General features: G+C 39.5%; 1 long non-coding RNA gene across 1 annotated transcript; it reads right to left on the reverse strand.

Annotated features, from left to right (window-relative positions):
• Positions 1–11,206: 11,206 nt before the first annotated feature.
• On the reverse strand, positions 11,207–13,165 carry LOC135783635 (uncharacterized). The gene is made up of 2 exons (XR_010545721.2): positions 11,657–13,165; positions 11,207–11,611 (listed from the first exon to the last, which is right to left on the reverse strand). It is a non-coding gene; the product is annotated as an uncharacterized lncRNA (long non-coding RNA).
• Between the last annotated feature and the right edge of the window lie 1,098 nt (positions 13,166–14,263).

The following is a 14,263-nucleotide window of genomic DNA, read 5'->3' on the forward strand; positions in this document are numbered from 1 at the left end:
CGCCGGACCTCGTCCGCCGGTTGGGGATGTCAACAGGTGACTGCAAGAGTGCTGTGTTCACCGCCGCTAGTCCAATGATCTAAACACTTCTACAACTTGTGCGCCGGACGCCGTCTGCTCGCTAGGTATGTTGTTTAATTCTTTAGCGTTTACTTCTTACCCGCTTAATGTGGTGTTACGCTAGTACGCTACTGGCCCTGTTATGGTTTTTGGCTGGTGATTAGTACGATATGCCGCTATCGGCTGGTCATTGAGATTGTTGCATGCTGTTTGCTTCGTTATGCTTGGCCTATCTTGCCATATGCACAGCGCGGTTCTATACAATCTCCCATAGCGTCAACTAACTGACGCAATGTCGAGAGAACGTTCTCGACAGGGAACGTCTCAGTTACTATCGTAACCTCGGTTCCCTGAGAGAACGTGAACGAGACATTGCGTTAGCTGCCGTGCTCACGGCTTCGTAGGCTGTACGCTCGTTCAGTCGTTTTTACTGAAGATATTCGCTCAGGACGGCTGCTATTATAGTGAGAAGGCCACGCCCTCTTTTGCCGTCTTGAGCGTCATTGGCCAGCGCGAGTTTCAACTGCACTGGCGTTGTGCAATAAGGCTTCAGGGTTAACGGGATTGAAGGATCAATCCCATAGCGTCAGCTAACTGACGCAATGTCTCGTTCACGTTCTCTCAGGGAACCGAGGTTACGATAGTAACCGAGACGTTTTATGGAATTGAAAACTGAGTCAAAGGCTGAGAAATAGCTTATGGTTTTGAAGATTTGGCATGTAGTTTTGCCCTTTGAGTGAGAGGTTTTGAAAATCGTGTGACATGAAAAGATTTTGTGTGTAACCAATCGTAAAAAACTGTAATAAACTAAAGGTCTTTACACACCTGGACGTTTTTCGTGCGCGTTTATCGTCGACGTTTAACGTCTCGTGACTCAAGAACGAGCGCCAATGTGAGTGCGCACACCCACGCGAAAAGCGCGAGGCGCAAATGCGTCATTTTCAGAAAAACGCGTGGGACACGTTTTTTTGGTTTGACGCGGCGCGTTAAAAGTTGGCCGACCAATGAGATTGGCGCTTTTGTTCACGTGCCTGGCGCTGCTGAAGTTCCAGTAAAACACGACTTGGTGGCGCTCAAGCACAAAATGGTCTTGCGGAGCACGTGGAACAGGTAAACACACAAGGAAGCATCGAGGCTGTGGAGGTTTATGAAGGTGTCGGAGTTCCTCACAACATCGACTGAATTTCGAAGGTAACGTGATATATATAAGAACATAACAATACATAGCTGTGTGGGCTATATGATTAGATTAGATTCAACTTTATTGTCATTACACAAGTACAAGGCAACAAAATGCAGTTTAACGTTAGGTCTAACCAGAAGTGCAAAAGCAGTATAAAAAGTGCAGGATATCAGTATTTGCATAGGTGCAGGATTATGTAATACGATGAAACAATTTACTGTGGGTGGTACTATGAACATAATATACAGACATTTACAAATGGATATGTACATAATAAATTAAACTATACAGAACAGGAGTGAAATTAATATTTAGGTAGTGCATGAATGAATTTGGATTGTAACTTGTCAGTTAAGAGTGCAATGGCATAAGTTATTGTGCAGTGAATTGTTATTCTAATATTCATTACATAGTACAGGGGTGTAAACGATGCATTTCAAGTAGTCCAGCAGTGCAAATGAACAGGGAGTATGTAATAGACAGTCCAGTAGTGTATTGAACGGACCAGTAGTGCAAATTTACATTATAACTGCAAGTAATAAAAATGAATATTGGTGCATTACATTATGATATGTAATGCACTGACATTGAACAGTGATTAACTTCATACCATGCATGTTCCCTGTACACCGTGTGATATCACGTTTTGTTGTTTGCACCATAATACTTTGTGTGTAACTGGAACCTGTTGTACACAAACGTGGACAATTACACTGCTTCATGTTCAAAGAAAAATATTTGGTTATTATATATTCATTGCTTCTTCCTAACCCCAAAGTAACTGGAAGAAATCTAAAATGCAAGCCAAACCAAAGGTCGGGTTTTAGGAGGTTAATTTGTGTTCTGTGTATAGGTAACCTAGTTTGTTTAGTCAGATGAAATACCATGAATCTAAATTACATTTGTAATCAAATATTGACCTCATGGATATCGTGGCATGGCCCTCAGTGTGAAAGATTGATTCTGATGAAAACTACATTTATCTTTACAGTGTTCACAGCAATATTTCTGCTAAAAATGATGTGAGCAAAAGTGAGGAGGCCCCAGCAAGCACGTCTTCAGGATCATCCAGCACCAGCCGTGACAAGGTCCAATCTAAACAAAAGAAAACAGTCCGAGACAAACCTCTGGAGAGGTCCCTCTTATTAAAAGATGCTAAAGGGAAAAAATTTAAAGCAGTGCACAGAAGAAAGAGGAGCACAGAAGGAGCGCTCTGCCAGTTTTTGGTCACACCTATAGATGTTTATTATATACCATTTTATTTAGTTTTTTTTATGTTTATACATTCAAGAAATACAGTTGAACATGTACATTTCATACATATGTTTATTTGCACTACAGTTCACTTAGACTTCTATCATTGTGACTTTTTTGCTCTACAGCTCTGCCAGTTCTTGTTCACACAAATTAATGTTTATTATATACCATTTTACTTATGTATTTTAAGTGATTATACATTTAAGAAATTCATTTGAAAATGTCTAATTTCTAAATGTTGATTTGCACTACCGTTCAGTTGCACTAAAGTCATTGTGACTTTTCTGGACCAACATTTCTGACTCCTGTTTTATTTGATTTTACTGTACTGTCTCTGATTGTTATTGCAAACTGCAGTTCATTCACAAAAATAAATGTTGGATTAAAAACGAATTGTAAATAACGTGCCATTTTGACACTATGCATATATTTGTACATCAGTATTGTTGACCTCTTATTGTAATAACTACATACCTACTTCTTTAGCCAAATCACAAAATACAATACATTTGGGAGGAAATGTGAGAAAATTGTTAACAAGAGAAAGTGCTTGTAAAAGATTAGTTAAAAATACACACATCGGATCACCCATTACCTTATATTTTGTGAAAGAGCTTTAATTTTGATATAACGTGTTCTATTACTGTAAAATAGTTAATTTTATGTGGAGAGTGCTGATAATAGAATCGAATTATTTGATCAAATAGATTTGATTTAACAAATGTATTTAAGTTCACGGAGATATTGTTTGTACAAAGAATATATATATATATATATATATATATATATATATATATTATAAACATATATATATATTATAAACATATATATATTATAAACACACCGTTTTCAAAATGGCAATTATAATGACTATAACACGAATGCACAGTTTGCTTTTATCTGAGAAGTTCATATTTCACATGATCATACTGTCAAGTAGCTGATGGTGAGTCCTGATGGTGAGTTGAAGTAGTCTTTGTATAGTTGCTGCTACTAGTAATATCCATGTTTTGTTAAAAGCAAGCATATGACTTGTTATTGACTAGCGTGTGGCTTTCTTCTTCTGTGTGACAAGTGAGTGTCAGAACAGAAGTATAAAGTTTCGCTGCGCCCCTTGTGTACCGGCATATATCTGTTTGGTATTAAGCGCCATCTAACGTCCAGGGGTGAATTTGCACCTCACTCGGCTCAGCGCCAGTAAAAATCGTCTGGGTGTGAAAGCAAAAAAACGTCACGTTAAACGCCGACGATAAACGCGCACGAAAAACGTCCCGGTGTGTCAAGACCTTAAGGCCTTGTCCACACGGGCAGGGGCGTAGCACAAAGTCCGGGGCCCTATGCATAGAGACAGAGCGCAGTGCGTCATAACCTGAAAACCACGCCCACCGAGGAGGAAAACAATCCAACCGTCTCCACTGACTTTGCATTGCGAGAGGCTTCCTCCTTGTCATTTCTGGCTTATAACAAAAAACAGAATAATGCCTAAAAGCTGTTGTGTGACAATATGTACAGCTAACAAGCCAAAAAACCCAGAAATAAGTTTTTATAAGCTGTCGAGCCGTAAAACTCCGCCTTTTAGGAGAAAAAAGTGGATCGCCAACTACGTTTCCCCCTAGTGGACGCAGTTCTACTACAGTTTTTTACGAATGCTTAAGCACAATTTTAAAAACAGGGCCCGGTTTGTCAAAACACTACACACAATTAACACAACCCTTCACCAAAGTAGCACAACATTTCAGATCATTTGCAAAATGGAACACTTTTGTCAAAACTATACACAACTTTATAAAAACAATATTTTGTTACCATAAGAAACACACACATTTCACAAGAATTCATTTTTTTTTTTAACCAGTTACACACTGCTGCTGCTAACCTAAAACACTTTTAGCAAGTCTAATTCTTATTGATAAGAGTACTACAAATGTAGTACAAAGAGAAAGTGCAACTAAATATAACTGATTTCTCTTCATACCCAAATCAGTCAAACATGGAGAATCACAGCAAAACATGTCCCAGTTGTCATGCCACTACAGTAGTGTGCATAACACTGTTAGCTCAGCAAACAACAGAAAAAAATATAAAATACTGTATCCAGTACAGGTTACAAGTACAGTAAATAACAACAACAACAAACATAAAAATTATCTGAAAAAAACCTGACAATATTGTAAAGAAAATACTACGGTCATCCCTGCTGGAAAAACCAGCATACCAGCAAATTGTGTTTTGGTGTTGGTATGGTGGTGATCACCAGCTAAACCAGCACCAAACCAGCATGGACCAGCATGGGAATGTTGCTGGTCTATGCTGTTTTGTCAGCAGGGATACTATACATTCTCTCTTCGCCTAACTGGATCTGGCCAGAGAATTTCATCAACATCACAAGCAATATCCTCATTAGCAAGACAACGCAGGAAGAACCGTCTTGAATGTTGAATCCATCATTGCACAGCTACAGTGTCGATTTGGTCACAGGCGTCCTCCATGGCCTGAATGAAGGGTATCTGAGCCTGGAGATCGTAAACCTTCCACCACCATGCAGAGAAAAACTCTTTGATATGGTTTTGAAACGGAGAGTATGGTGGAAGGTATAGTACTGTCAACTGTGGATGGTGTTGAAACCAGTTCTGGACCAAAGCAGAGCGGTGGAATGACACATTGTCCCAGATGACAGTGTATTGTATCTGGTGCATTTCATACCTGCTGTGACAATGTGGTGCAATCGGTCCAAAAATGAGAAAATGTGAGGTGTGTTCTAAGGGCCTATTTTGGCATGATGGAGGAGAACCGCATGCTGTGAAATACTTTCACTTTGCCCTGGGACACTGATTATAGCCCGGTGGCCAATGATATTTCTGCCTCTCCTTCTTGCTTTTGTGATTTTGAACCCTGTCTCATCAATACATATGAATTCATGCAGGACCTGCTGCATTTTTATAGTGCTTAAACCTGATTGGTGTGTGTACAATTTAGCAATCATGTGTTTGTGCACCTGATGGCTGTGTTTAACAGATTGGCTCATAAGTGTGGTCATTTGACAGTCAGTGCTTTGGAATTGCAAAGAAGTGACATCCTGATAGACTTCTGTGTCTAATGTATACAAGTGTGTTTAGTGTTTTGCAAATCACTGTGTGTAATGTTTTGAAAATAGTGTGAAGCTGACAATGTGCTTAAAGTTGTGCAAATCCAGCCTTGTGTTTTGCTCCTTGAGTGTTAGGTTTTGCTAATTGTGGGAAAATTTTAATTATAGTGTGTAAGCAATCGTAAAAAACTGTAATATGAGTACTATGAAAAGTTACCTGTTTCCACTGTTTCTTTAAACGCTCATTTTTTGGGGTCGACAGCTTATAAAAACTTTACAAATTAAACTCAAAAACAGAATAATACCTAAAAGCTGCTGTGTGACAAGGTGTACAGCTAACAAGCCAAAAAACCCAGAAATAAGTTTTTATATTATTTTTTACGCGGTTCGGCCATTCGTCCACATGGTAACGCAGTATGATGTCACTGAAACATTTTTGAAAACCCCTGGCAAGGTGAGTATTTTAAGAAACGCCGATTACGGTGTTGTCTTGTAGCAACCCAGTCTCACCCCATGGCGTCAATATTTGACGACACTTGACCATGTGTCAATATTTTGACGCGGAGGGTACACCTTTCGCGTCATTTTTGACGAACTGGGGACTTCAATACTATTAAGTCCGTTGCATTCTCTTTCCTATTTTCTTACCATTTTCGCGTCGGTTTAGGGTTAGATTTACATAATGACATCCCTACCCAAACCTAACTCTAACCCCAACGCCAGGTGACAACTGTTTAATTTCGCGTACCTAACTCTAACCCCAACGCCAGGTGACAACTGTTTAATTTCGCGACACTGTTTAATTTTGCGTAATCTAACCCTAAACCGACGCGAAAATGGTAAGAAAATAGGAAGAGAATGCAACGGACGTAATAGTATTGAAGTCCCCAGTTCGTCAAAAAATGACGCGAAAGGTATACCCTCCCCGTCAACATATTGACGCATGGTCAAGTGTTGTCAAATATTGACGCCATGGGGTGAGACTGTGTTACTTGTAGACAGTAAAACCGGGGTACTGCCTTGCAACGTCACTTTTGTTAGGCTTCTGATTGGCCAAGGTGGCTTTAGGATTTGAGTTATATCACCACCTGCTGGTTTGGCATGCCCTTGACAGCGGGTGATCACGTGTTTTTGCGTGTTCGTGTAGGCGGAGATTTCTTTAAAACCTAGCATGTGTGTAGGGGATTTTTTTAACCACAGGAGGAAAAACTCCGGTTATAAAAATACCTGTGTCCGTGTGGACTAGGCCTAAGACAGAACATAACACAATTAATATAACATAATCCACCTGGACAGCTCCAAAGAGAAGTAAGACTCAGTTTAACAAGCTTGCAGTATAAACAAACAGTATGTTTATGTGAACAGCAGTTATCTGATTATTGACCTTATTCTGAATAAGACGATATTTTAATAGAGGTGTTTACATTAGTTGCTTCCCTGCTGAAAAAAACAGCATACCAGCAAGACCAGCATATGTTGTGTTTTGGTGCTGGTTTTCTAGTGAACACCAGCTAAACCAGCATCAAACCAGCATCAGCACCAGCTAAACCAGCATTAGCACCAGCTAAACCAGCATTAGCACCAGCATCCCATGCTGGTCATACCAGCATATGTTGTGTTTTGGTGCTGGTATGCTGTGACCACCAGCTAAACCAGCATAGACCAGCATAATTCCCATGCTGGTCCATGCTGGTTTGATGCTGGTTTTTTCAGCAGGGTTTTTAGAATAGTCTATTCATGTTTTTACATGTCATAGAACGTTAATCGATTGATGGCACACGTCATTACGTCCTCATGCCACGCTGTCTGACTTTTCCGGAGATACTCTATTTAGGGAGACAGCAACCTTGGATATTCTACCATTAAAGAAACATAAACACCATATACTATTGATACTCTCAAAGCTTGCCACTGATGTTACGTAGAGCTGGGCAAAAAATCACCTGGGATTCTCATAAAGCCATTTCGGTGATTAGTAGTAAATTGCCATCATCTGCTTTCAGATGGAGCGGCATTCACTAGACAGAGCCGTATTTCACCAAGAAGCTAGGCAAAATCGCGTTCATAATCGAAGACGATCTTCCACAATTATGAACGCGATTTTGCCTAGCTTTGGTTAAAAAAAACGGCTCTAGTAAATACCGCTCCACCTGAATGCAGGAGATAGCAGTTTACTACTAATCACCGAACCAGCTTTACTGATGAGACACGCATGAGAATCCGAGAATTGCAGACTATTTTTTTGCCAGCTCTAATGTTACGTTTTACATGTTTCTTGCAACAATTTAAGAACATGTTTTAATCTGTTCATTAAAAACAGCTTAAGGGATACTAGCAGGGATATTAGTCACTAACATGTATTTATAACTTGATTGTTGAAATTGGGAAGGCATAGAAAGAATATTTAAGGAATAATTGACGACGGCCGTTGAATTATTCGGAAAAAATGCACTCCCAAGGTGGTAAAGCAGCATGATGCGAAGCTGTGTTTATTATAACTTTCTTTACCTTCAGTCTGTGTGAGCTTTCTCAAACCTTTATTTATAGGCTTCTTGATGTCATGTCACACATTCACAGTGAGCTTGCATATTACTCACAATTTAAGAATGTGACAGTATGAGAATGATGTGATGTCACTGTTATCATCTCATGATCTCAAGTGTTTACTGGGCTATGCACCTTCTCTATGGTCGGGTTAGGTAAACATCATGAACCTACACCCTTTAAATTAATGTGTAAAAAAAACACATGTTGTGTCTAGTTAAGGACATCACATTTAACTAGGCACATCTCAGTGTTATTACCCATCTTGTGTTGTCCGTTTTATTTATTTAAACATAATCAACACGGAATGACACATAGTGTGTGGGGTTAATGTGTTGGTTATGCTTAAAGTAGATGTCGGCCTGTGAGGCTGCCATTTTGTGTTTTGTCAATTCCTGGTTGTCCTCCATGTTGTCAGATTGTAATCAGTCTGTCTATAAAAACAACTGTGTTTGTTGTCTGGTGTAGGTATGGATGTTCCTTGTGCATCGTTTCCTGTTTTCTTTTTTTAATTACTTTTTTTCTGGATTATATTATCAGTGTTGGATAAAGAAACTGTATTGTTTTTATTACCTTAGAATAAGCCGTTTATTATCCAAAATTACACTGTAAATTCTAACATGTTCAGTTTACTTGAAAGGAAACCGATTGTCCTTATTTTTCCAAAGCAAACTTAAAAGGAAAATTAAGGTTAATTTACTAATCAGCTATTTTTTACAACTCTTTCATAATTCCCATCATGCATTGTAACTTGACAAAATTGTCAACTTTCTTACCATTTATCTGCACCATCATTGAGATTTTTATCAGAAGTCATGGTGTCTCTTTTAAGCAAAAAAAACCCCTAAAGCAGTACAGAAGTGTTTTATTTTTTCAGAACAGTGCCATATGAGCAGCATTTTATGTGCTTTATTTTCTTAATTTATTTAGGAACAAACATTTCAAAAACAAATTGGTTCAATGTAATATACATATAAACAACCCCAGATGATTTGAAAGGCTTATCCTCTACATCAAGCAACAGACAAGTAGTCTTATTAAAATGCTGTTGCAATTGCTAAAAGAGGAGAGTTAGCTCAATGAAGGTCAATGGACAAATGCCTAACCAACGAAAACAATAATCACCATAATGGTGACTTCAAATGAATCCAAAACAAACACAAACTGGAGATTTAATGTGGTACATTTTGTGGTAAATGTCCATTTGACTTGTGATTACATCACGTCAGAAAGAATATTTGTCTACTAAATCACGTGTGTGGATTCTGAAATAGTTGAGCACTTGTATTTTGTTCTGACAGCAGTTTAGAAGTTAAACTTATCCATTTAGAAAATAACGCAAGTTATAATTTTAGTTTTCAAACAAAGATGATGATAAAAAGGCAAACATTGCAGCTTTTGGAGTCATACACCAGGAAGTGTTAATTAAACAGTGGGATTTTGCGGTATTCATCTATTGCATTTAAAATTTTGCCTTTTTTCATCATTTTAGTATTACTCTCTCCAGAAAATGAATCATCAAAATCAAAAAATAGAAACAGGTGTTGAGGAGAGGAATTGCGCTCAAATGCGCATGCTCGATAGAACTTCTTGGATATTTTGTGTCATTTTACTTAAATTGCTTCAGTTGTGTGAACTTTTTATTTTACAATTAGCAATTTTAAGTAAACTCAACATTTTAGTTAAAAACAAGTAAACATACTAGAATTTTTATAGTAAGGTATACTAGTTGATTTTTTATTGTACTTTAAGGAGTCCTACTTTAAAAAGGTTCCCGTGGTGCAAAATGGCCAATTTTTTACACTTGGATCCTGCCTCTTTGCCTCATTCATTACACTTGTATTCCATCTGCAAGTGAAGTAAGCGCAAAATCCATATATTTAACAAAAGCATTGTTTGGTTAATACTGTAGTATTGAAATATACTCTGATTGTGGATACATTTATTCAGGGGCGGCGTTTGCGTATTGAATTCAGACAAAACACCAACAGGCTATAATGATGCTCATTAAAGATAATTTACATTTTTTTAGCAGAACATATCTGAACATTGGTACTAATAGGGATAATTTAAACGTGTGTTACAATTCATGCTATAACACAGGAACCGATAGGCGGATGACATCAAAGTGCCGCGAGAGCAGTTCAGCAGAGATCAGCCTGTTGTTCTTGCATCGCAGCTTGATGTCGAACACAATCTATAATAGTGGGGTTCCCCCTACAGCAGGTCTCATGATGACCGCTGCTGTTATAATCTTTATTTTCGCAAGTTAATTCCTTTTTTGTTTTTACATTCAAACAGACTCACGGTTCCCCCACACACTTGCGCTATGCATATTGCATACATTATTCCAGAAGTAATATGATTTTTTCTCTGTGAATAAATAAACATGTTCTGTTCCACTGGGACATTGTAGAGCAGTTGAAGTGAATTGTATTAATTATTTGCATGCATTTTTTAATATGGCCACTTGTGCAATAAAAACGGCACGACGAAAAAAGGTAAGATTTGTTTTTGCATTTAGCCCTGTTTTACAAAGAGTTTTATGTAGTGTTTTAGTCTTAGTTGGTTAACTCGTGTGCTCTATCACATCATTTAAAAAAGTCTTTATTGTGTGTTTATAAGTGTTTATTGGCGGTTGTCATCACAAGATTTGTGAAAGGATGTTACAGTATGTTTTTGATATTATCTTGTTTTAGTTTATCATCTGTTGCTGGAGTTGCACTTAGTTAAGAATTACAACATTTGAAAAGCATTTTAAACAACCATGATTTCTATTTTTGTTTTTCATTTGTACGCTTCGTCTGTAGTGTAGATCTGTGCAATCGTAGTATGACTTCGTACTGGTTGGTGGAGTATGTACACATATAATGTGATGTGGTTTATAGATTCGTTATTTGAGAATGGCCTTCTTGTATGAATAATTTTTGCCATACCCTAGGTTTTCGTGAAACGCTGCCACTGTATGTACATGTCACAGGTAGGGGTGGACCCAGATGTAAATAAGGTCACGCCCCTTTCTCCACCTCGAGGAGATTCCCAAAGCCACCCCAATGACCAGACACACAAGGTAAGCATAAAATTAAAATATCCTTTATTAAATTACTTAAAAGCATTAAATAAGGAAGGGGAACGGGGGACTTAAAACAATGGCCACTCTAGGCTCTCCTCCACCACCACTGTATCTTCACACAGTCCATTTTCCTCATGTTCCTTCTCGTTTTCCGTTCTCTCCACAGGAGGCCACGGCTCTGCTGTTTACAGCTTTCTGGGTAGGTATCACGTTCACAGTCTGCTCTTCAATGTTTCACTTTCGTTCTGCTCTCTCTCCACAGGTGGCCGCTAGGACACAAAGACACTGTTACTGAGGCTTCGAGTATTTCTCACCGGCTCTGCTGTTTACAGCTTTCTGGGTAGGTATCACGTTCACAGTCTGCTCCTCAATGATTCACTTTCGTTCTCTCTCTCTCCACAGGTGGCCGCTAGGACACAAAGACACTGTTACTGAGACTTCGAGTATTTCTCACCGGCTCTGCTGTTTACAGCTTTTCAGGTAGGTATCACGTTCACAGTCTGCTCTTCAATGGTTCACTTTCGTTCTGCTCTCTCTCCACAGGTGGCCGCCAGGACACAAAGACACTGTTACTGAGACTTCGAGTATTTCTCACCGGCTTTGCTGTTTACAACTTTCTGGGTAGGTATCACGTTCTCCTCCGTAGGTCAGCAGAGGGGCGAAAAGGTCCCACACCACTTCACCGGGTCGAGCGCTGCCCTATCTCCAATGCCCATAGGCCGATCGATTCCTAGACGGGGGCGCCCTTTTCGTAGAGACCACGGGGCGGCGGACCCTTTCGCCTCTGACTCTGCGACAAAACAGACACAGGTAAGTATACACCACGAAAGTTTCCAATGGTTTACTCACGGTCACGGACAGCTCTCAGTCTGTGTCCCTTCGTACTCCAAACAGCACACTACGTATAATAACAGTGATTTCTGTAGTCGTTGGCCTCTCCGTCCTCTGCCCAGTGGAAGAAAATGGATGATGCGGGGCTTCGTCTACAAGACACACAGCAACCCACAGCAAATACACAGCACCACTCCAACGTGAAAAGGATTTAATACACAGTCTCACTCACCACACTATAAGTGCACCACAACAAGAGAAGCGCCCGGTGTCCTCCACTGCGCTTGGGCTACGATAAGGCGATGGGAAATACGACCACAATAAGTCTCGTTGCGGTGGCTGTTTGAAGTTATACTTCTAACGGCTCGCCCACCACACTCTTATAGGGGTAGGGCCGCCCTCCTTCTCCTGGAGGTTTCCAATGGCTACACAAGTTAATTTTTGCCAGTTATTCCACACAGAAAGGGTATACTCACGGCGGATAGCCTTTATTTACGTTGTACCAACGGTCAATATCTCTTCCTGCTTTACTCCTTCAATGTTGGTTAGAACAAAGTTCCTTCTTACCCATAGGGCTTTTCTATTGACTCCAGCAGGTCCACAATACAGACTGAAACGAGAGAGAGAGAGAAAAACACAGACAGCCACTACGTCCAAAAATGAGCACAGCTCCGTTTCCCAGCACACTCTAAGCACAGGCTTGACAGCACAATGCTCTCTTCGGGGTGCTCCTTTTCTCCACTCACGTATCGCCTTTCTTTCACCCCAGGCAGCTCCTGTCTTCTTTCCGCGCGCTTCAAGCGCAGCCCGGATCAACAGAGCCTGCGGGCTCTTCAAAAGGTACGTATTTACCTCTCCTGCCCTAAGCAGAGGAGCTCTCCCCGTGTCAATCCCCCTCTCGTGCCCGAACTCCTGAACTGTCATTTAACTGTGCTTTAAATACTCCTTTCTGTGCTTCAGTTATCCAATTGCCTGGCGATCTCTTTTAACTAGGCACAGCTGTGCCCAATCGGCTGATTACAGCCTCCGCGAATCTGCCGGATGTCCGGTGTTCCTGTTCTCCGGTCTGGACGGAAACATCCGGGCGGAACCAAAGTTTCCCGACTTTTGGTTCCGCCCAAAAGATCGTCACCTTGTGACATACACACATAATGTGGTTTCATAGATTCGTTATATGAGAATGGCCTTCTTGTACGATTAAATTTTGCCACTGCATTTATTCAATTATGTCCTATGTATATATTGGAGGTTGCATTAACATTAGTCATTAACTTTCACTCCCATGGTCTCTTACTATCCATCATATAATAATCTTTCAATTCTTTTAAGCTTAGTGTGGAAAGTGATATCTTTTTACACCTAAACAGTGCTATTTTCTTACCTTGGCTTAAAGGCATACTCTTTCTTTCACACACATGCAAGAAAAGCAAAAGCAGCACAGGTCTAAATACCACATAAAGATGGTATGCAAGGGCAATATGCAAGGTGTGAATGATATGCAAGGGTGTATATGGTTATTTGATCTGACAGGGTCTAAACATGCACAACCTTTGTTTTATCATCACTGACACTATCATCAAACCACAAACCCTGACTTGACAAGTCGCTGGGTTTTCTCTTGTTGAATGTACAGTACTGTAGTCTGCTGCTAAGCAAGTCACTTTAGATTTTTAAATGGTAAAAAAGTGAAACAAAGATGTGCATTCAGAATATAAATAATACGTAATAAGTATGATTTTGTAATGGAGCCTGACAGGACCTGAGTACCGTACTTTTCTGTAGAAGCCTCTGACTAATGATTTCCATCAGATCTGAAACCTCTGTCTCTGTGTGTTTCACTTCCTTTTTTTGCAATGTCCTGCACAGCCAAGAATAGTTGTCTTATTTTGAAACCCATTATATCATTACAAAAAATGTTTCTAGTTGTTTAAATGAGAATGCTTGAAACCTTGAATATCCTTACTAATTCAGTACCTTAAGAGATGTTTATTATTATTTGTAATATATTTTAGATAAAGTCCATGGATCTGGTTGTTATGTGGTTATGAAGGTAAAATAGGCCTCATGACACAATGTTATTTCACAACAAATTTAGGAAATGACTTTAAACTGGTAAGTGAGTTACCAAATTCATATCTTCTAACGAATTATGTTTAGCTTAAAGGAAATAGCTAGGGCTTGTGACAGACCTTTGAAGGAAAGTCTTATTTAATAAGGTGCCTACAGTAAG

This window comes from Paramisgurnus dabryanus, chromosome 2 (assembly GCF_030506205.2).
Source record: "Paramisgurnus dabryanus chromosome 2, PD_genome_1.1, whole genome shotgun sequence".
In the NCBI taxonomy this organism is placed as follows: Eukaryota; Metazoa; Chordata; class Actinopteri; order Cypriniformes; family Cobitidae; genus Paramisgurnus; species Paramisgurnus dabryanus.